Raw genomic sequence first — 25,871 nt, 5'->3', positions numbered from 1 at the left:
TTAGCCATGCTAAATTCTCCCTCAGTGTACCCGAACAGACGCTGGAGTGTGGCGACTAGGGGATTTTCACAGTAACTTCATCACAGCGTTAATGTTAGCCTACTAATAAATAAACTTAAACTTAAAAAATCATTAGCACAATTTAATATTCATGGGTTCCAGGTTCACTTTCTTAAGATCCAAACAGAGCTCACAATTTCTATGGTTTTATAATTAGAAGCAGCCTCTTCTCCTTGTTTAGATTGTCCTCAACAAACATGTGTTGAAACCTTTTGGTTACCACATCTCATGCTGTGCTATCGAGCTTTCCGCTCCTAATGGACCCATTATATTGGTCCTGAGATTTTGCATTCTGAGAATCTGAAAGTGCTTGAAAAACGTATTGTTTGAACTCACCACCGTGCACTGCAGGCTATTATCGTGCTCCCGCAGAATATTTAATACCAACACATGCTGCTCTTAATGTGCCATATTCCTCCTCTGCTGCACTTACATTTTATATGTGCCACAAGTTACTTTCTGGCCTGGTTAGATGATTCCAGAAAATAGATTTTCGTTAGGGCTGCAATTCACGCTGCAATTGATTCGTCAATTTATTCACCTCCATAAACAGATTTGAAAAAGTTGATGTATCGGGGCACGATCTGACCACCTGTTGACGCCACGCAGTGGAGGTGGAGATTACAGGCCAAATTTCCATTCACTGCGGAAAATCCCGCAGGCGGGAAAATTCTGACCAGGGTAACCTAATTCTTTCAAAGTTCAATTTCTCCCAATACCCTTGTGTGTCTGGTTACTTCCAAGTTCAATCATAGGTTCTCCAAACAGTTTGTTAGACTACAGAGTAGAGAGAGATAGTTTGCACATGTGAAAGTTTCAAAAACGAGAGGGCGCAAATTTAGAGTAATTCGTAAAAGAAGCAGAAGTGATCTGTGGAAATGTTTCTTTGCAGAGGGAGTGGCTAGGGTTTGCAATGCACCGACTTGGAGGCAGGTTCAATTGTAGCATTCAAAAGGGAATCAGACCATTATCTGAAAAGGAAGAATGTGCAGGATTACGGGGAGAAGGTGGGGGAATGGCACTCGGTGAGTTGCTCAGAGAGCCAGTGCTGATATGTTGGGCTGAATGACCTGCTTGTGCGCCGTAACAATTGTGTGATTCAGTGACTTGAAATTCAGCAGGAAAATGTCTTGAGATTGGTACCGGCCTCCTGAGAGCTTTGAACTATGTCCTGGAGCGCACAAAAGTACAGATTGGCTTCGGTCATTACACTTTGCAGACCTCCAGCCAATTCACCAATGAATTGTTCAGCTTCATTGAGCAAGTAAAAAACTTCACCTGGGACTGAAGCTCACTTGATTCAAAATGTACGTTCAAGTTTGTACTTCAAACAGCCGGAGAAATATCCCCAGTGGGCAAGCCAAAAAATCAGCTGCTCAGAAACAGATTCCCAAACGTTGCTGTTCGTGGCAATTTGCAGTGTGCATATTAGCTGCTGTGTTTCCGACACCACAAGTGCTTAGCACTGCTGCTTCACAGCTCCAGGGTCCCGGGTTCGATTCCCGGCTCGGGTCACTGTCTGTGTGGAGTTTGCACATTCTCCTTGTGTCTGCGTGGGTTTCCTCCGGGTGCTCCGGTTTCCTCCCACAGTCCAAAGATGTGCGGGTTAGGTTGATTGGCCAGGTTAAAAAAAAAATTGCCCCTTAGAGTCCTGGGATGCGTAGGTTAGAGGGATTAGTGGGTAAATATGTGGGGGTAGGGCCTGGGTGGGATTGTGGTCGGTGCAGACTCGATGGGCCGAATGGCCTCCTTCTGCACTGTAGGGTTTCTATGATTTCTATGACAACACTTCAAAGGTATTTCATTGGCTGTAAAGACATTCCATGGTCATGAAAGACGCTGCTATATAAATGCAAGTCTAGTTTTCTGGTCAGTTGTGTGGAAAACCAAACTCAAGCTAGCCCGTGAAACATCAGACTCTGCTTCTAAAGAACGCCGTGCTGCTCTAAGGGGGAAATTTTCCCATCCCGCCCGCCACGGCAATCGAAGCGGGCGGGGGCGGACCATGCAAAAGTCCGTTGACCTCGGATGGGAATTTCCAATTTTGTGGCCGGAAAATCCCACCCTATATTTCATTATACATGCAATGACATACAAGTTATTTTAGTTTTACTGTTGGCCGCTATCTAAGCCTGTATTTTTGCCCTTCATTCTGCGGCATGCTGCCAGGTTCAACAGGTTCAATATACTCAGGTACATTAGTGATAACACCTGATCATGCCACAGTCCAATACAGGACCTAGTTTAATTAATTCATCTGTGTGCGGTCTTTAGAATTACAAAGTAAAGTAAACAAACCTGATGAACCTAAATCTAGACCAGTTTGCGTCCTTCACCTCATCCCCTCATTCCTCCCATCAATCCCCTCAATTCTCCAAAAGAGGGCTGAACTTCATCCTTTATATCCAAGAATAGGCGCTATTATTAATACTAGTCAATGACTTTTGTACCTGGGAAAGATGGAGATAAAAGTGGTGAAAAACATGAAACACAATCTTTTTCGTGAGTGATTTTCATGTATTTAGATTACAACACAGTGACACAGTGGTTGGCACTGCTGCCTCACAGCGCAAGGACCGGATTCAATTCCGGCCCTGTGTGGAGTCTACACGTTCCCCCCGTGTCTGCGTGGGTTTCCTCCAGGTGCTCTGGTTTCCTCTCACAATCCAAAGATGTGCAGGTTAGGTTGGTTAGCCATGATAAATTGTCTCTTAGTGTCCCAATATGTGTAGATTGGGGAGATTAATGGGGTAAATATGTGGGGTTAGGGGGAGAGGGCCTGCGTAAGATGTTGGGTTGGAGGGTCGGTGCAGACAAGATGGGCTGAATAGCCTCCTGCACTGTAGAGATGTTATGGTATATTATAAATGTACATATTGTACTCATTGTTACTTTATTTGACATGCATTCTAACATTGTACAAATAAGTAGTAGTTCTGAGATATACATTTAAACACGCGCATGTGTATATAAAAATATACACTGATAAATTATATGTGCATACACACACACACCTATTTATCACATGCAGATTCCTACCTTTAGAAGGAGGATGATTCACACTGTCATTACGTTTTGCTAAAATACACATCTAAGACAGAAAACCAAGGAACCAATGAATGAAGATTTGTATGCAAACTTACTATTCTAATTTCCTGGAGATGTGCTGTATTAGAAAGCAAAAAGTCCTCAAGGCGGCTGCTTCCGAAATCACATGTTTTTAGTCTTGTTTACAGAAAGAATTATTTCTATCCTATCCCTTCTAATCGGTATCGACATTGCAACACGTATCCTTCTTAGTACCTTGCCCAAGCGGTCACTTCCACAGACAGCAGACTATACGCAGGGCATCAAAGCCAGGCCTGTTCCTGCCAAACATGTGGAGTTTTAAGCATGCAGGCACTGAGCAACAGTCATGAGTGGAATACTGATCTATGTTATTCCCCTCTTTCTCCAAGGATGCTGAAGCTAACTGTAGTATTCTGAGTATTAGCTGTGTGGCAGCTGAAGCTATTAATACCACCATCTGATGTTCCTGGCAGTGAATGCCATAACTGCACCTGGACATAGAAGCAGCATTGCCATGGTTGTAGGACCACAAGGCAACACTGCCATCCTTCTGCAAAAGAATTGTTTTCAAGCATCACAATTTATATTCTGTGTAATGAGAATAATTACAAGGCCGTAATCTAATCTACGGGGACTGGGAATGTAACAACACACAGAATGAACCACAGGTTTTTGATAACCATTGCAATACTGCTTTCCCTTGCCACTTTCTGCCATCTGATATTTCTTGTAATTTGCTTCATGATAAAACATATTTTTTGAATGCAATCAGAAGTTGCTAATTATGCATTGCCTGCTGAAAATGTGTCAAGAAATGCAAACGTAACAACTGCGACATTTAAAGGTTCCTGAAGACATCAGCAATTTTTTCTGAGCAGGGCAGTTTTACATGGCACATAAAAGATAAAAGCACCTCGGACACATGTGCCACACTACGATCAGTGTCAGAGCTCGGTGCTCTCATTCATTTCAGTTTAAGAACATAGAACATAGAACAGTACAGCACAGAACAGGCCCTTTGGCCCACGATGTTGTGCCGAGCTTTGTCTGAAACCCAGACCAAGCTATTTCCTCCCTATCATCCCGAAGTACTCCATGTGCCTATCCAATAGCTTCCTAAATGTTCCTAAAGTTTCTGACTCCACTATCCCTGCAGACAGTCCATTCCACACCCCAACCACTCTCTGCGTAAAGAACCTACTTCGGACATCCTTCCTATATCTCCCACCATGAACCCTATAGTTATGCCCCCTAGTTACCGCTCCATTCACCTGAGGAAATAGTCTTTGAACGTTCACTCTATCTATCCCCCTCATCATCTTATAAACCTGGGCAGAGGACCGGACACAATAAGAACGTAACTTGTTTTGGTGTATCTCGTTCTGAGCCAATTTCTCCCTTCGAGCTCAGCGAGCTCACTCTTCATCCTCCCGGAGCCTTGCCCAATCCAAGTTGCATTGCCCCAAAGGTCACCCAAAAAAATATCCATTTGTTGCAAGTACGCCTGGGCTGTTGGGTTCTCGGGAACTTGAGAATTTCACAGTAACTTCTTTGCTGTGTTAATGTAAACCTACTTGTGACACTAATAAATAAACTAAATTAGTAGGAAAATTGCAGAGTGGGGGGGGAAGCACCTGTAGGAGATAGTAGTGTTCCAATTTTAGGGGACTCTCCCGACATAAATAAATTAAGGGTTGTTTGTGTGGCACATGTTGCCAACTACCTTAGTTACTTGACGGTCAATTAAACATTGTTGTTCACTGTTCTATGTTTATTTATTTGATTACAAATTTTAAATTAACAGAAATATTTAATATTCGAGGATCAACGAGTATGGGTACAGCATGTTCCATACAAGATCAACTTGGTTATTTGCATTTTGCACAAGCATTAGAGATTTATCAACAGCAAAGACAGCTTAGAATGCATTTTTTATTTCTTATTGAAGGTACCTATTCATGTCAGAGGACAGTGTTTTGGTTATCAGAGACTCCCCAAGAGTCTCTAATAACCTATGTTGCCAATAGGATCACCCTTCATGAATGATCACAAACAATTTGGCCCCAGGGTGAGGGGGAAGGGGCCATCAGAAACTCTATCACATATCCCCATTTGTGCATTTCTCAGCAAGAACAACCAGGAATGGGAACCTGTGGTGATTGACCCTTTAAGGATAAATGAACAGAGCAAGGATTACATGATCCTTATGAGGAGAGGTTGGAGAAACTCGGTTTGTTCTCACTGGAACAACAGAGGTTGAGGGGCGACCTGATAGAAGTCTACAAGATTATGAGAGGCATGAACAGAGTGGATAGTCAGAAGCTTTTTTCCAGGGTGGAAGAGTCAATTACTAGGGCGCATAGGTTTAAGGTGTGGGGGGCAAGGTTTAAAGGAGATGTACTAGGCAAGTTTTTTACAAAGAGGGTGGTGGGTGCCTGGAACTTGCTACCGAGGGAAATAGTGGAAGCAGATACAATAGTGACTTTTAAGGGGCGTCTGGACAAATACATGAATAGGATGGGAATAGAGGGATATGGTTCCCAGAAGGATAGGGGGTTTTAGTTCACATGGGCAGCATGGTCGGTGCAGGTTTGGAGGGCCGAAGGGCCTGTTCCTGTGCTGTAATTTTCTTTGTTCTTTTTTGTTTTATGATCCGAGAAACTAATTAGAGAATAGGGTGGGCTTCTGTACCCAGAGTCATCTCGGGAGCTGATTGGAGCCACGAGGCTACAAGCTTCTATATAGTTTTAACCTGTAAATAAATGAATTGCGTTTTCCCCAAAGTGATTAATGAGCATTTTTATATTTAGCAACATGGATAAAAAGAAAACCATCCTCCAACTGTGAGTATCCAGTTTACATTGAAGTTGAATGAAGTTGAGGAAAGAAAAGAGTACTTACCAAGATACCCCTCTTTGGACAGATAGACCCAGTTAACTCCTGGGCAGAGGACCGGACACAATAAGTAGAGTGCCTTGGATATTACGTCCAAGCAAACAAAATATGGAGGAGGCAATGTGCAATGTGGTTCTCGAGTGCATGTGGAACCCAAATTTATAATCAGGTTCGCAGTCTCACAGCTTCAAGTGCGCCCAACTCCAAATCATTCAGTGAGCTTGTGTAATTGGTAAAGTCACATTTCCAGCCTAAACTATCAGTCATACTCCAGAGATTCAACTTTAATTCAAGGGGGAGAGCCCCAGGTGAAGCTATTGTAATTTATATCACTAAATTGAAACAGATATTGGATTTTTGAACCACCTTGAATGCTACGTTATGGGACAGATTAGTCTGTGGGGTGAATAATGAGGTGATTTAATGGAGACTTCTATAAATTTTAAATGGGCAATGGAGATAGCGCTGGCAATGGAAAACTCTGAAAAGGTGCACAAGAGTTACAGAGCGTGCAAAATAATACCGTTCACCAGTTGGGGCAGGAATCTGTAGACAGCAGTGGCAACAAAACCAAACAAGTAGCATTGAAGTGGGAAATGTGTTCAGCCACAAATAAGATGAGGTTTCGAGGAGTCAATCAATCAATAAGTTTGAAGTGGAAAGTTACCGATGTGGAGGTAACCACTCCCCTGAATCCTGCAGGTATAAGGAGGCCGAGTGATTTTTTTTGTCATAAGAGAGGCCACTGAAGGCAGAGGTATAGAGCCAAGCCAAGTTTACCAAGTAGCTGATTAAATAATGCATCACCAGTATACAGTGTAGAAAAGTCAAGCACTAACAATTTAAAGATTCACTTACTGTTTAATATAAAAGTGGGCAAGACAGTCCTTATTACTGTAATGCTCCTGGTAAATGGGAAGCCTCTTAAGATGAAAGTAAAGGCAGGGGCATCAGCTACTGTGATAGGCAAGCGCACATACCCATACTTGAGAGAATGAGTTCAACCATTACATTTGAAGGGTACTGCAACCAAGTTAACAACTTACACTGGAGAAGCGATAACAATAGCGGGCACTGCAATGGGACCTGTAAGCTATGGGCAACAGTGTGCCATGTCCCAGTTATCATAGTGACAGGCTAAGGACCAAGCCTTCTTGGCCGTGATTGGCTTAAGGAAATCAAATTAAATTGGACCGAAATTTTCCAAGTACAGAAAGGAAGACTGCTCAGACTGATTAAGAATTATGAGAGCATCTTCAAGAATGAATTAGACAAATTAAAAGGCCTACAACTGAAGGTCTATGTGGATCCAAAGGCAACCCCTCAATTCTTTAAGGCAAGACCAGTACTTTACGAGAGAAAGTAGACACTGAATTAATGCAATTGGACGAACTCAGCATTATCCAGCAAGTTCTGTTCTCTGAATGGGCAGCACTCATAGTTCCTGTACTGAAACTGGATTTTTTGTGGCGATTACAAGTTAACAGTAAATCGGGCTGCCAAGTTGAATAAATATCCAATCCAATGATTGAAGAGCTGTGTGCAAGTTGGCTGGAGGTCGAATACAAAGTTTGATATGAGTCATGCATATCAGCAACGTGAATTAGACGTTGCTTCCTGAGGTTATGTCACAGTAAATACGCCTAAGGTTAGTTCCAAAATCTTTTGGCGTGTCATTAGCGTGAGTAATTTTTCAGAGGACAATGGAGAGTCTGCTGCAGGTGTTGCCATGAGTTGTGGTATAGCTTGGAGATGTTCTCGTAACTGGATCGACAGAAGCCGAACATCCTGCAAACTTAGAGGAGATGCTGAAGACTTTTCAAGAGGCTGGAGTTCACCTTAAGAAGGAGAAATGTACTTTCCAAGCCACTGAGGTAACCTACCTGGGGGTCCGTGTAGATGCACAAGGTTTACATCTCATGGAAGACAAAGTCAAGGCCATAAAAAAGGCACTGTACCCCCCAAAACACATCTGAGTTTGAGTCATTTTTGGGAATGTTAAATCACAATGGGCCTTTTTTTTCTCAAACTTGTTGATGTTAATGGTTTCCTTGCAAGCTCTGCTAAAGAAACAACAGCGTTGATCTAGAATTGAGCTGCACAGGATGGCATCATACTCTGGGCAGCAAGAATAGTCATCCCTTTACCAAGCAGAAAGCTGTTTCCGGTGGAATTACACAGCGCTCATCCTGGCATCTCAAAGATGAAGGTGCTCACCAGAGATTATGCGTGGTGGCCTGGCATTGACCCAGCCATCGAGAGCCTAGTCAAGCTCTGTGAACAGTGCCAATTGTAACAAAGATTGCCTGCTCCATTTCACCCTTGGGAATGGCCTGGCCAGCCATGGGTACGAATCTATATTGATGACATTGGTCCATTCATGGGCTCAATGTTTCTCCTCATTGTTGATGCACACTCTAGATAGATGGATGTTTCTGAGGTGAAGTCTCCTACATCGCACACGACCATTGAAAGATTGCGCCAATATTTTTTCCACCCACAGGATACCTGAATTCATAGTGTCTGACAATGGAACAGTATTCACAAGTGCTGAGTTTCAAAACTTCACCATCCTGAATGGTATCAAGCACATTAGAACTGCGCCTTACCACCCAGCATCCAATAGACTACCTCAATGAGTCATCCAAACTTTTAAGTCTGACCTAAAGGAGCGGTCAGGAGGAACGCTGGAGACCAGGATTTCACGCCTCCTTCTTGGCTACCAAACCATTCCACTTGCAGCAACGGGAGTCCCACCAGCAGAGTTGTTAATGAACCATCATCTCAGCACGAGACTGAGCCTTGTGTGTCCACATTTGCTGAGGAGGGTAGTGGCCAGCCAAAGCAGCCAGAAGGCAAGTCATGATTCATGTCAGCCAACACGGTCGTTTATAGTAGATGATGCCATGTATGTGAGAAACTGGTTCCCTGTCTTATCAAGTGAACATAGAAGGAGGGATTGTTTAAAAACACATTTGAGAAAAAGATACCCCAGCAGACGGTTTTAACGTCAGGAGATATATCGCCATCAGAAAACGTTATCGACTGTTTTAGCACTGATGTATCTTGTTGTCCTGGCAGGCATAACCAACGTCTCCATGGAAACAGATAGAACTGAACACCCTGAGCCTGAAGAGACACCTGTCATTATGATTTTGACTGTCAACAATCCTGTGGAAGTGCCCCAGACAGAGGAGCTGCGCTGCTCCACAAGGATTCGGAAACCTTCCTGAAAGACTTAATTTATAACTGACTAAATCAATGTATGTTTAATTAACTGGGATTATGTAACTTGAGTGTTGACATTCGTATCAAATAACTTAGAGGGGGAGGAATGTGGAGACTGTCCTTCTAAGGGTCTAGCGGCAGCGTAAGAGTCACATGACCCGGGGAACCAATCGGGGAGCAGGGTGGGGGGGAATCACCCTGGTAAGCATGGGTTCTGTTCACAGAGTCATCTCGGGAGCTGAGTGCAGTCACGAGGCTGCAAGCCTCTGTATAATTCTAACCTGTCAATAAATGAGTTGCGTTTTCCTCAAACCTGTGAATAAGCATCTTTCTCGAACCCCTGGGAGATTTCCCTCCCCCTCTTGATCCTCTCAATGATCTCTGAAGTCAACTGTAGTGGCCAGTAACAGCCCAAGAAAAGTGATTTATTTATTGATGAAGAAATCGATCAGGAGGCCAGACAAGGAATATACAAAGCAAACTACTTATTGAGTAAGTCACGGACTGTGTAAGAAAGCAGCAAGCTCTTTTTTTACATAATGTATTAATATTTTAATCAATCCTTTTGGTTATCAACAGGATATTATCTAGTTGGCATTAACTGTGTGAATCTTCTATGCCTCCATAGCTGAATTGTTGAGTCGGAAAATACATTTGGGATTATGTTTTGTTCTAATTACTCATTCTGTGGATTTAATTCATATATTTCTGGTATCAACGGACAATGTGACTTGTGCAGAGGAGCCTGATCACTGACCGGGAATAACATGATAAGAAATCACTGTTACTTCATTTCATTACAGAGTTAGAATCAAAACAATTTAAAAGCGGAAAGCACAGGGTTGCTGAAAAAAATGAGAAAGAGCTCTTCTGGGAAGTTTTTCTTTTTGCTTAAACTGTACTGCTTTTCCCGGGAGCGAAGTTGAATGGTTGGTTTTTAAACTTGAGGAAACGTGGATCTGCACCCGCAGCATGGAGTCGATGGCAGTCATATTTCGGCACTCCATCTCCAACAATCTATTGCTTCGATTGTAGGTTGCACAAAACACTTTGGCCAGAATGTTACGGCCATTCACGCTGGTAGGATTTTCCCATCCCGCTGCAGTGAATGGAGATTTGGCCGGGTGCCAAATTCTCCGACTTCGCTGCAGCGGGAGCGTGGCGCGAATGGCCGGTAAGATCACGCTCTTTAACTGGGCGGGCACTGTGGATCAGTGGTTAGCACTGCTGCCTCATAGTGCTACAGACCCGGGTTCAATTCCAGCCTCGGGTCACTGTCTGTGTGGAATTTTTTTACATTCTCCCCGTGTCTGCGTGGGTTTCCTCCGGGTGCTCCAGTTTTCTCCCACAGTCCAAAGATGTGCGGGTTAGGTTGATTGGCCATGCTAAATTGACCCTAGTGTTAGGGGGATTAGCAGGGTAAATGTGTCGTGTCACAGGAATAGGGCCGAGGTGGGATTGTGGTTGGTACAGACTTGATGGGCCAAATGGCCTCTTTCTGTACCGTAGGGATTCTATGATTCTTCTATTCCAACTCAAGAGCTCGCCCTGCATTTGAACACATGAATTCTACTGGTGGCAATCAGTTGGAAAACGGATTTTGAATCTGAAATCACACAACCAAATTCTTACTCCAAAAATAATGGAGACAGCGCCCGTGCACCCATACAGTTCATATCCTGCCATGACACCATCTTATTACTGGAAAGAAAATTAATTAGAAACAAAGCAGGGTATAACAGCTGGCTAGGTCACATAGTAAAGAGCTATGCGCTGTTCCCTTATGGGTCACCTCACAAACACCTGACTCCAAGTCAACTTCAGACAGCACACACCTTTGTGAATCACACCAAACCATCTGTTCAATTTTTGCTGCCTCCTTGCATTAAATTAGAACATTTTTGAAATGATCCAATTCACTGCAGTAAGAAAAATAAAACAAAAGCACCACTTTTTATCTTATGGTCAATGCTAAATGTTTCAACATTCATTTCCATCAGGGAATTTAATCGAGTAATATCAGTTGCGACTGTAATTTAGAAATTCCAGTGTTTTTCTGGATTCTTCATATTAAGTCTTCATGACTTCTAATGACTTCATTTAGAGTCCTAGAAGTTTACTGCATGGAAACAGGCCTTTCGGCCCAACTTGTCCATGTCACCCCTATTTTTTAACCACTAAGCCAGTCAAGTATTAATTCGATGCTATTGGGATAAAATGTAGAGATATTCTCCTTTCTAAAAATGGTTCATGTAACTGCATAACGGAAAATAAATTATGTCAACGCTTTATGGGAACAGGAGAAGAATGATTCTGTTCCAGGACTAGCAATCTAAAGGCCTGGTCTAATGTTTGAGTTATAAGGAGAGGCTGAATAGACTGGGACTTTTTTCTCTGGAGCGTAGAACGCTGAGGGGTGATCTTATAGAGGTCTATAAAACAATGAGGGCCATAGATCAGCTAGATAGTCAATATCTTTTCCCAAAGGTAATGGAGTCTAAAACTAGAGGGCATAGGTTTAAGATGAGAGGGGAGAGATACAAAAGGGTCCCGAGGGCACTTTTTTCACACAGAAGGCAGTGAGTGTCTGGAACAAGCTGCCAGAGGTAGTAGTAGAGACAGGTACAATTTTGTCTTTTAAAAAGCATTTAGACAATTACATGAGTAAGATGGGTATAGAGGGATATGGGCCAAATGCGGGCGATTGGGACTAGCTTAGGGTGTTAAATAAAGGGCGGCATGGAAAGTTGGGCTGAGGGGTCTGTTTCCATGCTGTAAACCCTCTATGACTCCATGACTCTATCTGGAGACATGGGTTCAATTCTTGCCACAGTGGCAGAGAAATTAAAATTCAGCTCATTAAATAAATCTGGAGTAAATAGCTGATGTCCATGCTGATAACAATGGGTGGAAGTTTCTCATCTCCGCTATCCCCATTACCATAGGATGGGGGGTGGACAATGTGGCTCAAAAACTGGTTTCCTGCTGGTGTAAAATGATTGTGGGAACTTCCGTTCCCACTCACCACGGCGGGTTGCCATTGCCGCCAGAGCCCCACGTCAAGCCACTGATGGGATGGAGGGGAAGGCCTGACTGGAATCGCCTCCCCTGCACAATTGTGTCTGCCGCCAGCAGGTAATCACGCCAGCCCAAGACATGTCAGGACCAACATGCCATGAACATGTCTACACATATCCGAAGAAGGCCTGTGGTAGCTCATGGAGGTGAAGAGAAGATGGAGGCCTCCAGTGAGCAGAGTCTGGAACACCACATGTAGCAGTGGGTGGGTGAAACCACTTGGATCTCCTCTGCGCCGCACCATCCAGGAGGTGATTGTTCACAATGCAACAACTTCTTTCAGCGATCAAGTCTTCGACAAGCAACATCTTCCAGGGATCAGGTCTTGACGCTGCCAGAGGTACTGGTGGGCGGCAAAGCTCTGTGCTGGGGAATAGACATGGAAGAGAGAATTGAAGAGGTTGGGAGGTTGTGGAGGTCTAGAGGTGGCGGTGAGGTTGTGGGTGGTAGGAACAGAGAGAGATGCTGTGGAGTCATACATGAATGAGCTAGTACAGAAGGCAAAGGTGGAAAGAGCCATGTTGGAGTGTGGATGAGGATGGCATGGGGTGGTGTAGGCATGAACGGGCATAGGCGAGTGTGTGGGTGTGAAGGGGCATGGGGTGTGGATGTGATGGGGCATGGGAGGGGGTAAATGTAAAGGGGAATGGGGGTGCAGGTGTGAAAGGGCATGGGGGATTGTGAAAGGGCATGGGGGGATGTGGGTATGAAGGGGCATGGGGGTGTCAGTGTGAAAGGGCAAGGGGATGTGAAGGGGCATGGGGGTGTGAAGGGCCATGGGGGTGTGAAGAGACATAGGTGGTGGGTGTGAAGGGGCATGGGGGTGTGAAGGGGTATGGAGGTGTGAAAGGGCATAGGTGGGTCGCTGTGAAGCGGCATGGGTGGTCCATCTCCCTGCTCAGCCTCCTCATAGATCATAGAAACCCTACAGTGCAGAAAGAGGCCATTTGGCCCATCGAGTCTGCACAGACCACAATCCCACCCAGGCCCTACCCCCATACCCCTACATATTAACCCACTAATCCCTCAAACCTACACATCTCAGGACACTAAGGGGCAATTTTTAGCATGGCCAATCAACCTAACCCGCACATCTTTGGACTGTGGGAGGAAACCGGAGCACCCGGAGGAAACCCACGCAGACACAGAGGAGAATGTGCAAACTCCACACAGACAGTGACCCAAGCCGGGAATTGAACCCAGGTCCCTGGAGCTGTGAGGCAGCAGTGCTAACCACTGTGCCACCGTGCCGCCCTCTAGGTGAATTGAGAACGTCCCACCTCCTCCCACCAGGTGAATTGAGAACGTCTCTCCTGGTGTCCATTTGGTTGAGCAGGCATCATCCAAGTTTAACACTGGAGCTCCTTGTCCTTCTCTAGCCATCTCCTCAATCAATGTTCTGTAGGTTACTGTCTGGGCGCCTTTTCAATGTGGTGTCCAGATATGAACGCAGGAAATCTGCCATCCAACCTGCTCCACTGCACAAAATGTTATCTAACCACTGACCACATATTCATGATGCTGGGATCGCGCAATGCCGTGTAAATTCCCAGCAGCCTTCACGGCAGGAAATCCCCTGTTCCCAAGCTGGATTCACCCAATCTTTGTAACAGATTGTTATTAAAAGCTGTCTGGTTCACTCATTTCCTCTAGGGAATGAAAGCTGCCTTCCTAGCTCTAGCTAGCCTCTATCTGACCCCAGCCTCTCAGCAAAGTGGTTGACGTATAACTCCTCTCAAAGTCGCCTAACAAGCCACTCAGCGGTCTAGAAGATGGCTCACCATCATCTTACCGAGGGCAATTAAGGACCTGGCGGCAAATATTGCTCTTGTCAGCAATGCTCACATCGCATTTATGAATAAAACAAAAATGTTGTATTGTGGCATCTCATTATTAGGCAGCAATAGTCCAGGGCACATTGCAGCCAATTATAGCAGCCAGCAGTTGCTGACATTACCACTGCAGAACAATGATCATACCCAAATTTTTTCTGTTCTGTAACAGTTAATAAATACGTGGTTAAAAACAGAAAGTGCTGGAAATACTCAGCAGACCTGGCAGTGTCTGTGGAGAGAGAAACAGAGTTGATGGTTCAAATGCAATACGACTTTTCATCAGAGCTGCAGACACTGCTGGGTATTTCTAGAACTTCTCGACTTTCAGCATCTGTACTATCTTACTTCTGTAATAAATATTGGGTGTTTGATTTATTCCATTCCTGGGATGTGGGTGTCATTGACAAGGTCAGCATTTATTGCCTATCCCTAATTGCCCTCGACAAGGTGGTAGTGAGTCACTTTTTTTTTACTCCATTCTTAAAGTTACAAAGCCAATGCTCAGAGTGGACCAGGCAAACTCGATTCCATTCCTCACTAGTTTCAAAAGCTAAATGCAAAATCCAATCGAATCCATTCCCAAGGTCCCCAAAAGGGAGATAAACAAGATCCAAGCTTACAAGATAAAGGCATTGCGTCCCTTTCAGGCTTGATCTAATGCTTGACCTTAGCTATCTCCTCAGCAAATGAGTGGCTAGCTTGGCCAGGTTGAACCACAATGCCAATTCTCCAGTCACATTTAGGTCAGACTGAGCAAGGAAGGCAGATTTCCATCGCTATAGGAAATGAGTGAAGCAGATGGGTTTCAATCTGATCAACACGTTATTACCATTACTGATATTAGAATGCCAGATTTAATTAACTAAATTGAAATTCCTCACTTGCTGTGGTAGCAATTGAGCTCATATCTCCGGACCATTAGTCCAGCCTCTGGATTACTGGTCCTGTAACATAATTGTTATGCGACTATTCCCACAAACTATTTACATAAATTATACATTGCAAAAAAAAGCAATTTATGTAGATGCACAATCTGCTGCTCATCACAATGCAAACTTGCCAGTTAGTGACACAGTGATTGAGATGAGTTAACTTGGATGAGGAACAAAAGGGTTTCGCTTTTAAAAGCATTTGCTTCTATGTATTTTTTCTATTCGTTCATGAGATGTGGGTGTTGCTAACTGGACCAGCATTTATTGCCCATCCCTAAGAGTATTTTAGAGTCAACCACATTGCTGTGGATCTGCAGTCACATGTGGGCCAGACCAGGTAAGGGTGGCAGATTTCCTTCCATTAAGGACATTAGTAAACCAGGTGGGTTTTCTATGACAACTGGCAATGATTTCAAGGTGAGCATTAGATTTTTAGGGTGGGAAGTCCCACCCAAAGTCCCACCTGCTACAATTCATGTGGCGGGCGGGATGGGAAAATTCTGACCTTAATTTCAGACTTTTTTAGAATCAAATTCAAATTTCACCATCTGCCATGGTGGGATTTGAATTTGAGTCTTCAGAGCATAACCCTCATGCTTACTAGTCTAGTGATAAGACCACTACGCCACTGCCTCCTCCATGATTAAAGGAGTGGATATGAAAAAGTTTAAGAAGGCTCTTAATGCTGAAATGCTACTAACAAGCTTATTCTTACAGTGGGACTGTTATACCTCAAGCTAGACACACTATAAGAGCTAATTCCATTTCAATGATTTTTTTTCAGCTCAATGTGTAGCAACATGCTATGCATAGAAAACGGTGCATGTATTTATGTAACATTTCACTGTGGCTATGGCTCATTGACTGGAGCAAAAGTTGGCTATGTCCCTTTATTAAAGCACTGAGATAAGGCACCTCTGCCTTTTTTTTGTCAGAAAATAAGAATTAAGGTTATTACCATACTCTCAGCAGATACAAAGGGTACAATGCATGGCTCTCAATCTGGTCAGTGAGATAATATGTATGAGTGGTCGCTGCAGATGCCTCTCTGCCCTAAATATTCCAAAGGAGCTGGTACAGTCAGGTTTGAAATCAATACATCCGTCAATCACCATCTCCCAAATGAGGCATTTGGGAGATCTTTTCTGCCCATCCTCTGTTGTGATCTGATCATTGAACTGATGTATGACAAATTAGAAAAAGAAACTGAAGCTGTAATAGTCCATTATGAAAATATCCAGTTCTCGTTTTCACTCGAGCAACTGCAACACACTCCAACTGCAATAATGTAATTTTATATTGCGAAATAATGGAAAATATAAATGACCATGAGAAGGCCAACCGACTCATCCTTGTCATTTAGCTCTATGACAGGGACCAATGTAGACCAAGTTTTTGTCTCAGTGCTTTGATGAGTCCAAGCAATTCTAAAAACAAATATTGTGCACTGGTTTCTTCAACTTTCTCAATAATAAACCATGAAAAGTGCCCTGCATTATTTTACAGTAAATGGCAGAACCAAAGAACAAAGAACAAGAACAAAGAAAATTACAGCACAGGAATAGGCTCTTTGGCTCTCCAAGCCTGCACCAACCATGCTGCCCATCTGAATAAAATCCCCCTATCCTTCCAGGCACAATATCCCTTCCCACCCTGTTCACTTATTTGTCAAGACATCCCTTAAAAGTCACTATCATTTCTGTTTCCACTACCTCCCCTGCCAGCAAGTTCCAAGCACCCACCATACTTTGTTAAAAACATTTAGCCTCGTACATCTCCTTTAAACCTTGCCCCTTGCACCTTAAACCTATGGCCCCTAGTAATTGGGAAAAAGCTTCCAACTATCCAATCTGTCCATGCCCCTCATAATCTTGTAGACTTCCATCAGGTCGCCCTCAACCTCCGTCATTCCAGTGAGAACAAACCAAGTTTCTCCAATCTCTCCTCATAGCTAATGCCCTCCATACCAAGCAACATCCTGGTAAATCTTTTCTGTACCCTTAGAAGAATCAACATACAGAGGAATCTAGGCGTTCAGGTCCACAGTTCCCTGAAAGTGGCAACACAAGTGAATCAGGTGGTCAAGAAGGCATACGCTTGTCTTCACTGGTTGGGGCAGAGAGTATAAAAATTGGCAAGTCATGTTGCTGCTATATAGAACTTTAGTTAGGCCACATTTGGAATATTGCATACAGTTCTGTCGCCACACTACCAGAAGGATGTGGAGGCTTTGGAGAGGGTACAGAAAAGATTTACCAGGCTGTTGCCTGGTTTGGAGGGTATTATCAATGAGGAGAGGTTGGAGAAACTTGGTTTGTTTTCACTCGAATGTCAGAGGCTGAGGGGCAACCTGAAAGAAGTTTATAAAATTATGAGAGACATGGATTGAATGTATAATTGGAGTATTTTTCCCAGGGTACAAAATGTCAATCACTAGGAGACATAGGTTTAAGGTAAAAGGGTGAAAGTTTAAAGGAGAGGAGAGGCAGGGTTTTTTTTTACACAGAGGGTGCTAAGTACCTGGAATGCACTGCCAGAGGAGGTGGTAGAAGCAGATACAATAGCAACATTGACAGATATATGAATAGGCAGGGAATAGAGGGATAGGGAGCGCGTAGAGGCAAAACGTTTTCAGTTTACAAAGGTTTCATGTGTTGGTGCAGGCTTGGTGGGCTGAAGGGCCTGTTCCTGTGCGATACTGTTCTTTGCTATGTAACAATATGCTTCACATAACAATGTCTTTGTTGTATAGTTCCATAGTCTCAGGTTTCTCAAAAGTTCATTGTTAGTGAGTGCTACTTTATGTAAAAGAATTATTATGCAAATGGTTATGGTCATGAGTGTTCATTTAGTCACTCATCCAGGCACCTGAGCTCTATCATTTCCTTTCAATATCGGAAGCAGATGAACAAATTTATGGCGCTCTGCTAAGTGAAACCGAGAAATACTTGCTTTCACTTTGTTGAATGTCTTCTTCTTAAATGGATATTACTGTAATAGAGCGTGCACACTGGAACAAAAGGATTGATGGTCCAAAGCCACAAGTTGACTATTAGGAACAATTAAGCATGCTCAACTCTAAATCTTAAGTCAGTTTTGAAAGGCATGGTGTATGCATAATGAATGTAGAAAGCAAACAGTAAGAATAGATTTATTCTACAAATGCTACAGAACATGAGTAACAGTCAGTATTCCACCATTACCCTTCACTTATTCAATTTATACCAAAAACAGTAATTAGCTAGCATTATGTTGATTATAATGCTAATTGTCTACATGAGCCCATGATGATATCTACATTACTTGCATCTCAATGAACAATTGAGCCGGAATCTTACCACCATTCGCACCAGCGAGATTTTCCCACCCCGCTGCAGTGAACTGAAATTTGGCTGGCCAACATGGTGCAGCAGGAGAGTGGCGTGAACGGCTGGTAAGATTGCACCTTTGATGAGAATATCAATGGTACCAGCAACATCCTGGGGTTGCTATTCACTGGAAAGCACTACTGTTCTCTCCACACCAATGCTATGGTGATTAGAGCAGGCCAAAGCCATGGCTTACCTCAGCCTCTCTATGATCCATTAGGTACAAGTCAGGACTGTAATGGAATACTCTCCACTTGCCTGAATAGGTACAACTGCACATAACAAACACAAGAGGCACAACTCCATAGAAAAAGCATCAGCAGCCCATTGTAAATGTTTACTCTCTCCACCATTGGTGCATTCATAAAATTATAGGTTCGCTACAGTGCAGAAGGAGATCATTCGGCCCATCGAGTCTGCACTGACTCTTTGACAGAGTATCTTACCCAAGCTCTTTCCCCCAACTTATCCCCATAACGCCACACAATTACCAGGGCAAATCCATCTCACTTACACATCTTGGCACACTAAGGAACAATTTAGCATGGTCAATCCAACTAACCTACACATCTTTGGACTGTGGGAGGAAACCAAAGCACTCGGAAGGTACCCACACAGACACAGGAAGAATGTGCAGATTCCACACAGACAGTCACCCAAGGTTGGAATCAAACCTGGGTCCCTGGCGCTGTGAGGTAGCAATGCTAACCACTCTGCCACCATGCCATACACTATGGCTACAGTGTATCCTATCTACAAGATACACACTTCATCAACTTACCAAGGCTTCTTCAAGATCATTTCCCAAACCTGCGACCTTCAACAACTGTTGGCAGGAAATAAGTGGGAACACCATCACATGCAAGACACACCATTTCGACATGGACCTGGTCATTTCTTCAATGTCACTGGAACTCCCTATCTAATAGCACTGTGAGAGTATGGGTGCCATATTGACTACGTCTGGTTCAAGAAGGGGATCCACCACTTTTGAAGGCAAACATTTTTTCCTTTTTTATTCATTCCTGGATGTGGACATCACTGGCTGGCATTTATTGCCCATCCCTGCCTGCCCTTGAGAAGGTGGTGGCGAGCTACCTTCTTGAACTGCTGCACTAGGCAATAAATGCTGACCTTGCTAGCAATGTTCATATCCTGAAAATATAACAAAAAAAGCACTGAAGCAATTACATGCCAAGGTATCTCTATTATTTATTAATCAGAATTTTTTAGTGCATCTTAGAAATAAAAGTATTGAACAGGATACCAGCAAAAGCGAGTCTAAAATTTGCTGAATACAGCTCCACCTAGAACTTGGAGCCCATCTTTGTTGCATCATGAATTGCCTGAAGCCTTATAATTGTTTAACACCTACACTATTTGCATACTGAGTTTTCCCTAATGTGAAAAAAATACGACAACACAATCACTAATGAAATAACCAGCATTTGCACGGTAATATACACACATACCTTATTCTTGAAGCCAATGCTATTTATTTATCACTCGTGACAAATCCACATCCCGTCTTACGCTGCGGGTAAATATATTCCTTGTGGAGTTTTGTTTTGCGTGGTCTATCTTTCTTTGCAGCAGTGACATTGTATGATTGCTTTCGCAGAGGTAAATTAAGTGAGCATTCACAGCCATAAGCATTTGTGCATTAACCCTTTTAAACAAAATTTCACTTTTATTGCTAGCAGAATCCATCAGTCACGCCAGGTTTCAATCCATCCGGAATTCCTCATCATGCTCGCTCAGCAGTACAGAATGAAGGCCTGACACAGCCATTAAAACGATATATCTCTACGCAGCCTCTGGGTTGTATGTAATAAAGTGACATGCACCATGAATCATGCGAGAACGGTAGGAAACCATGTAAAAACAAACATGAATGTGACACATACAAGTCCGCTACCATAATCATAACCTTAACTTGGTGGAGGATTCTAGAACCAGGGGACATAGATTCAAGATAAGTGGCAGTAGGCGTAGAGGGGACACGAGGAAGAATCTTTTTGCGCAAAGGGTGGTGAGTGTCTGGAATTCGCTGCCTGATTTGGTGGTGGAGACAGAGACCCTAAACCCTTTTAAAAAGTACCTGGAGCTGCATCTTAAGTGCTGTAAGCTGCAGGGGGCTATGGGCCAGGTGCAATAAGGTGAGATTGGGATTAGAAAGGGCACCTGGGTGTTTGCGGGCTGGCATGGGCAAGATGGGCCAAATGGCCTCCTTCTGTGCTGTAACTTTTCTATGGTTCTAATATCGTAACAAATTGCACCCATTACTGTTTGTTTCAGGACGAATGCAGTACAAAATAAACTAAACAATTGAAAGCAACAAATCAATAATTAATCAATTCAGATTCTGGAGTGCTAACTCATTCAATTCCGTGGCAATCATAAGCCAATATACCCTGTGCCAGTCCGCGTTTCATTTCCAGCAGAGCATCATTCTCAGTTTTTGGTTTTGAGTCAATCAGACATCCATTAAAATTTAAAAGTTTGTTTATTAGTGTCACAAGCAGGCTTACATTAACACTGCAATGAAGTTACTGTGAAAATGGTGTTTGTGAAAAAACTAGTGCTTGACTGGACGGAGAAGGAAACTGCCCTGAAGCAAATGCCTAAGGTCAAATGTGCCAGAAGATCAGGGTCCAGCCATTGACCAGATCTTGAAAAGCAACCATCTGCATTGCTCCTTGACAACTGTTCGGAAGTGCACTGCACATAAACAAACTTAGGTGTGGGCCAAATCAAACCCTGCGCGCAGCAAAGATTTCAGGACCACAGCTTGCTGTAGCTGCTTATTATAACAAAAATGCCTAGTGTTGCAGACCAAGATCACTCAGAGGCTACCAAAAGATCTCAATGTCAAAATGTCCAGTGTGCTGTGATTCATCATCAGACAGCAGCAACATCACAAGTGCCCATTTGGCTACACCGACAACTTAATGAAATTCATGGGCATTTAACCTGTGTCCAATAACCCCAGTGTGGAATGGAAAGGTTCAAAAACAATTCTAGTGAAACCCACAGGACTGATAAAGACAAGATCCACAATGGTATTAACCTGCATGACCAACGGAACAAAGTTAAAGCCAATGGCAACTTTCAAAAGGAAAGACATGTCGAAATTCCAGTTCGCCGCAGTAGTTTTTGTGTGCGTCAATGACAAGAGTCAGATGGATGCGGATGGAGTGAGGTGATAAATGTGTGGAATAGGCACTCCAGTGACCTATGTAAAGAACGGAGCTTGTTAGTGTACGACATGTTCAGATCCCACATCACCGGTGAGATCAAGACTCACACGCAAAAAGATAATACCCAAATTATCTATACCGGGGGTCTAACATCCATGGTTAAACCTTTGAATGTGTGCCTCAGCAGTCCAAGGATCATGTTCCTGTCAAATAGAACAGATGGATGGTTGATGGGGGAAAAGCTTTCACTAAGAGTGGAAATATATATACTGGATAAAAGCAAATTACCGCGGATGCTGGAATCTGAAACCAAAAGAGAAAACGCTGGAAAATCTCAGCAGGTCTGGCAGCATCTGTAAGGAGGGAAAAGAGCTGACATTTCGAGTCCACATGACCCTTTGTCAAAGCTAAAGGGCTTTCTATGCCTTTTAGCTTTGATAAAGGGTCATCTGGACTCGAAATATCAGCTCTTTTCTCTCCTTACAGATGCTGCCAGACCTGCTGAGATTTTCCAGCGTTTTCTCTTTTGGAAATATATATACTGCCCCACTTGATAATTTGTGTGGTTTCGATTGGACAAGCTTAGGTTTTTATCTGCTGAAGTAAGAGTCAACTTAACTGAAACATTCAAGATCCGCAATGTGTTACAGTGGTTAGCACTGCTGCCTCACAGTGCCAATGACCTGGGTTCAATTCCTGGCTTGGGCCACTGTCTGTGTGTAGTCTGCATGTTCTCCCCGAGTCTGTGTGAGTTTCCTTTGGGTGCTCTGGTTTTCTCCCATAGTCCAAAAGATGAACTGGTTAGGTGCATTGGCCATGCTAAATTCTCCCTCAGAGTACCTGGACAGGCACCCGAGCGTGGCGACTAAGGGATTTTCACAGTAACTTCATTGAAAGCCTATTTGGAACATTAATAAATAAACTTTAAAATTTAAGATCCTGCTGGGTCTTGTCAGGGTGCATTTTCAGGAATGTTTCCTCTTGTGGCAGAATCTAGAATTGGGGTCATTCTTTACAAATAAGAATTTGCAGATTTAAGACAGAGGTGACAAGAATTGTTTTTCTCTCAGAAGATAGTGAGTCTTCATAGCCAATGTAAGCAGAGTTCTTGAATGTTTTTTAGATAGATACTTGATAAACAAAGAAGTGAAAGGTTATCGGGGTAGGCAGGAGGTTACAATCAAATCAGTTATGATCGTATTGAATTGTGGAGCAGGTTCAAGGGGCGTACTCCTTCTCCAAGTTCAGGTGTCAGCAAATCATGGGATGCTGTTATGCACAAAATGTCATTGGGTCATTCAAAGGTTGTGGAAGATCCAAATTAATGGACAGAGAAGAAACTCATTTGTTGTGGAGAAATGACCAAGAAATAAAATGTGTCACATCTGATCCAGAGTGAGATCCTTACAATGACACCATAGCCAAAGTGATTCAAAATGAATTCAATGAACTCTTTGCATCGGATGCCAAGAAAATTAAATGAATAGGTTTTAAAATGTGTTTCTTGTGGCTAAAGGTACTGTAGTATAATCAATTTATTCAATAAAGCGCGCCGCACCAATTTAATATGAATTACCAGTGTTAGTCACATTGGAGATTCACATTTTAAACTCAGCGTGTAAGTCAACCCAATTTTTGGAATGATACTTGGAAGCTTCAAAGGTCAGTCATATGTTGACATCTACCATTCCCCCCCAATAAAAAAATATTAGTGCAGTTAGGAAAAAGCCAACACCAAGAAAGCCCTAAATCTGTATTTGGGGCAGTAGTGGAGTGCACTCCAGAAACTTTCAGAACATTACCAGGACTTTGAATCCAGTTACCATTTGCTAAGGGCAAGTAAACAAAACAGCCTTGGCTCAGTGGTAGCACTGGGGTCGCACCCAATACAGAAGATTCTGGGTTTAAGCTCCACCCCAAGCCTTCTGCACATAACTTGAGTTAACACATTTGCACAGCGGAGCACTGCACTGTCAGACCTGTTTGAATGAGTGAGGATCTCTTTACCCTCTCAGTTGGATATAAGAAATCCTGTGAAAATATTCAAAGAGGAAAGGCCTTCTCTTGGTATTCTAGCTAATACTTATCATTCAACCAATGCCACTTCAGCAGTCTCTCTGTATATCTGCCTCATTGCTCTTCGTGGGACATCGCTCGGCATTAATTGGCCTTGGTCTGATTACACTTAATTGTAGTTAATTGGCTATGAAATACTTTGGGATGTATTTATATGAGAGACATTATCAAAATGCAAGTTTGTTCTTTCTTAAATTCCCGCAGTCTATCAGCACAGGACAATTCTTGAACTCTCCATTAAAGGCATTCATTCTGCAGAGTTATGCGATGCCAAGTGAAAAGAATCTCATTCCTCAATGGCAGGTTTACCACTCACCAATGACAACCTGTGAGTGTTTATGGTAAGAAAGGAAATGGCCACAGTATTTTGGGTTGAACTGATGAACAGACCAACAATGGGATGTATTTGAATAAGTGTTGGCTTTGAGACAAAACCAGTACACACATTAAAAATGCAAAGGTTCCACTCGTAATTAAGAAACCATGGTCAACAGATGAAGCAAGAGAGTGCATGAAGCAAAATGAAAAGGTTTATACAGACGCAAAGATAAAAGTGGAAATTCAGCAGACTGGGATAACCATAAAAGATTTATATAAAGTAATAAGTTGAAAAAAGGGAATTCAAAATATCTTCCAAGAGATCTCAACATTAACAGCAAATGGTTTTGTAAGTATATGTCGACAAAGATAGTGATTAAGGGCAATGTGGGCCCAATTAAGACAGGCGCAGATGAGTCTATAATATTTAAGGGAATGTTTACTTTGTTAAACAAGTACGTTGTACCACAGAAGAGGAAGAGAACATGTTACCAGAAGTAAAGTACAACGAGAACCCAAAAACAAATCAAGGGAAGGAACAATGAATTTCATACATGTTCAAAGTGGGAGAAATAAATGGGACTTAAATAGTATCATGTCCATAAGACATAAAAGAGATCAGAAACTGTTTAAATCACACCTTGCTTTCTGATTATTTAGAAATGGACTCTGTTGGACCAAAGACATACTGCTACAGGTCACGTTGTTTACAAGTTGGCTACAGTTCTGGAAACTTACATTAGTTCTTACAGGACAAAGCATAACCCTCATCCTTTTGGAATCTCACACCTTTCATTGTGTGGACCCATTACAATCAATGAAACGAGGAAGCCGCAGACAGTCTGTCACCCCAGCCTGGACCTATAACAATGAGAGGGCCATCAAAACTCACCATATATGTTGTTATTGTTCAGGTTAGAAACTCCAAAATGTTTTATGAAGCCCAATTGAATCATACATTTTGCATCCTGAATTTGGCTCGGATAAGCATAATATATTTCACTCCAGGTGTGATTCAAAAGACCCACCAGGGAGTTTTTAATCAAACAAAGTTTATTTAGCAATATAGTTAACATGTATGGAAAAAATAGCAATAACTTCTAACAATTACAAACAAAAACAAAACACCCACAATAATGTATAATTCTTAATTAATATATGTAAGCTGTGCCAATCAAACCAACCTCCATAAACAACCCTTTAAATAGGGCATGGACTAAGGCTCCCATGATACTGGAATTTGAGTCCTTCGGTTGAAGTCTACAGTCCTCTGGATTCACTCTGAACAGTTTGAAGACAAGGCAGCTTCCCAAAACACCAGAAAGACTCTGGCCCAGCCCATAACAACAGCAGATTTTCACCCTTTAGGAAAACAAGTTCTTGTTTTCACCTAACCAACAGAATTTTCAGAACAACAGGGAGAGAGGGAAAACATTTCTTTTTAGCTTGCTATCCCTTCTAAAACTCAAACTCAAACCCAAACTAAAAATGAAGAAAAAACTGTCCAAAAACATATGACTGCCCTTCTAACAATGCAGGATCGTAAAACCAATCCCGGAGTGAACATAAACAACCCCATTTAAGCCACTTTGGTCGCAATAAAAGGACTCACCGTAGTCAGCCCAGCAACATAATGACACCAGCTAAAGCTGTGAGCTGAGAAACACTGACTGTGAGAGCTGCAGAGATCATAATTTTTTTTTAAATCTCTTAAAAGTGCACTAACGTCACAATGTGGAATCACTAATAACCACCATCTATCTCCACAGGTGAACAATGGATTTTGGCATAGAAGCATAGAAACCTATTCTG

Source organism: Mustelus asterias, chromosome 18, assembly GCF_964213995.1.
Source record: "Mustelus asterias chromosome 18, sMusAst1.hap1.1, whole genome shotgun sequence".
NCBI lineage: Eukaryota > Metazoa > Chordata > Chondrichthyes > Carcharhiniformes > Triakidae > Mustelus > Mustelus asterias.
The sequence above is the reverse complement of the archived record's forward strand: the minus strand, read 5'-3'. Positions refer to the sequence as shown.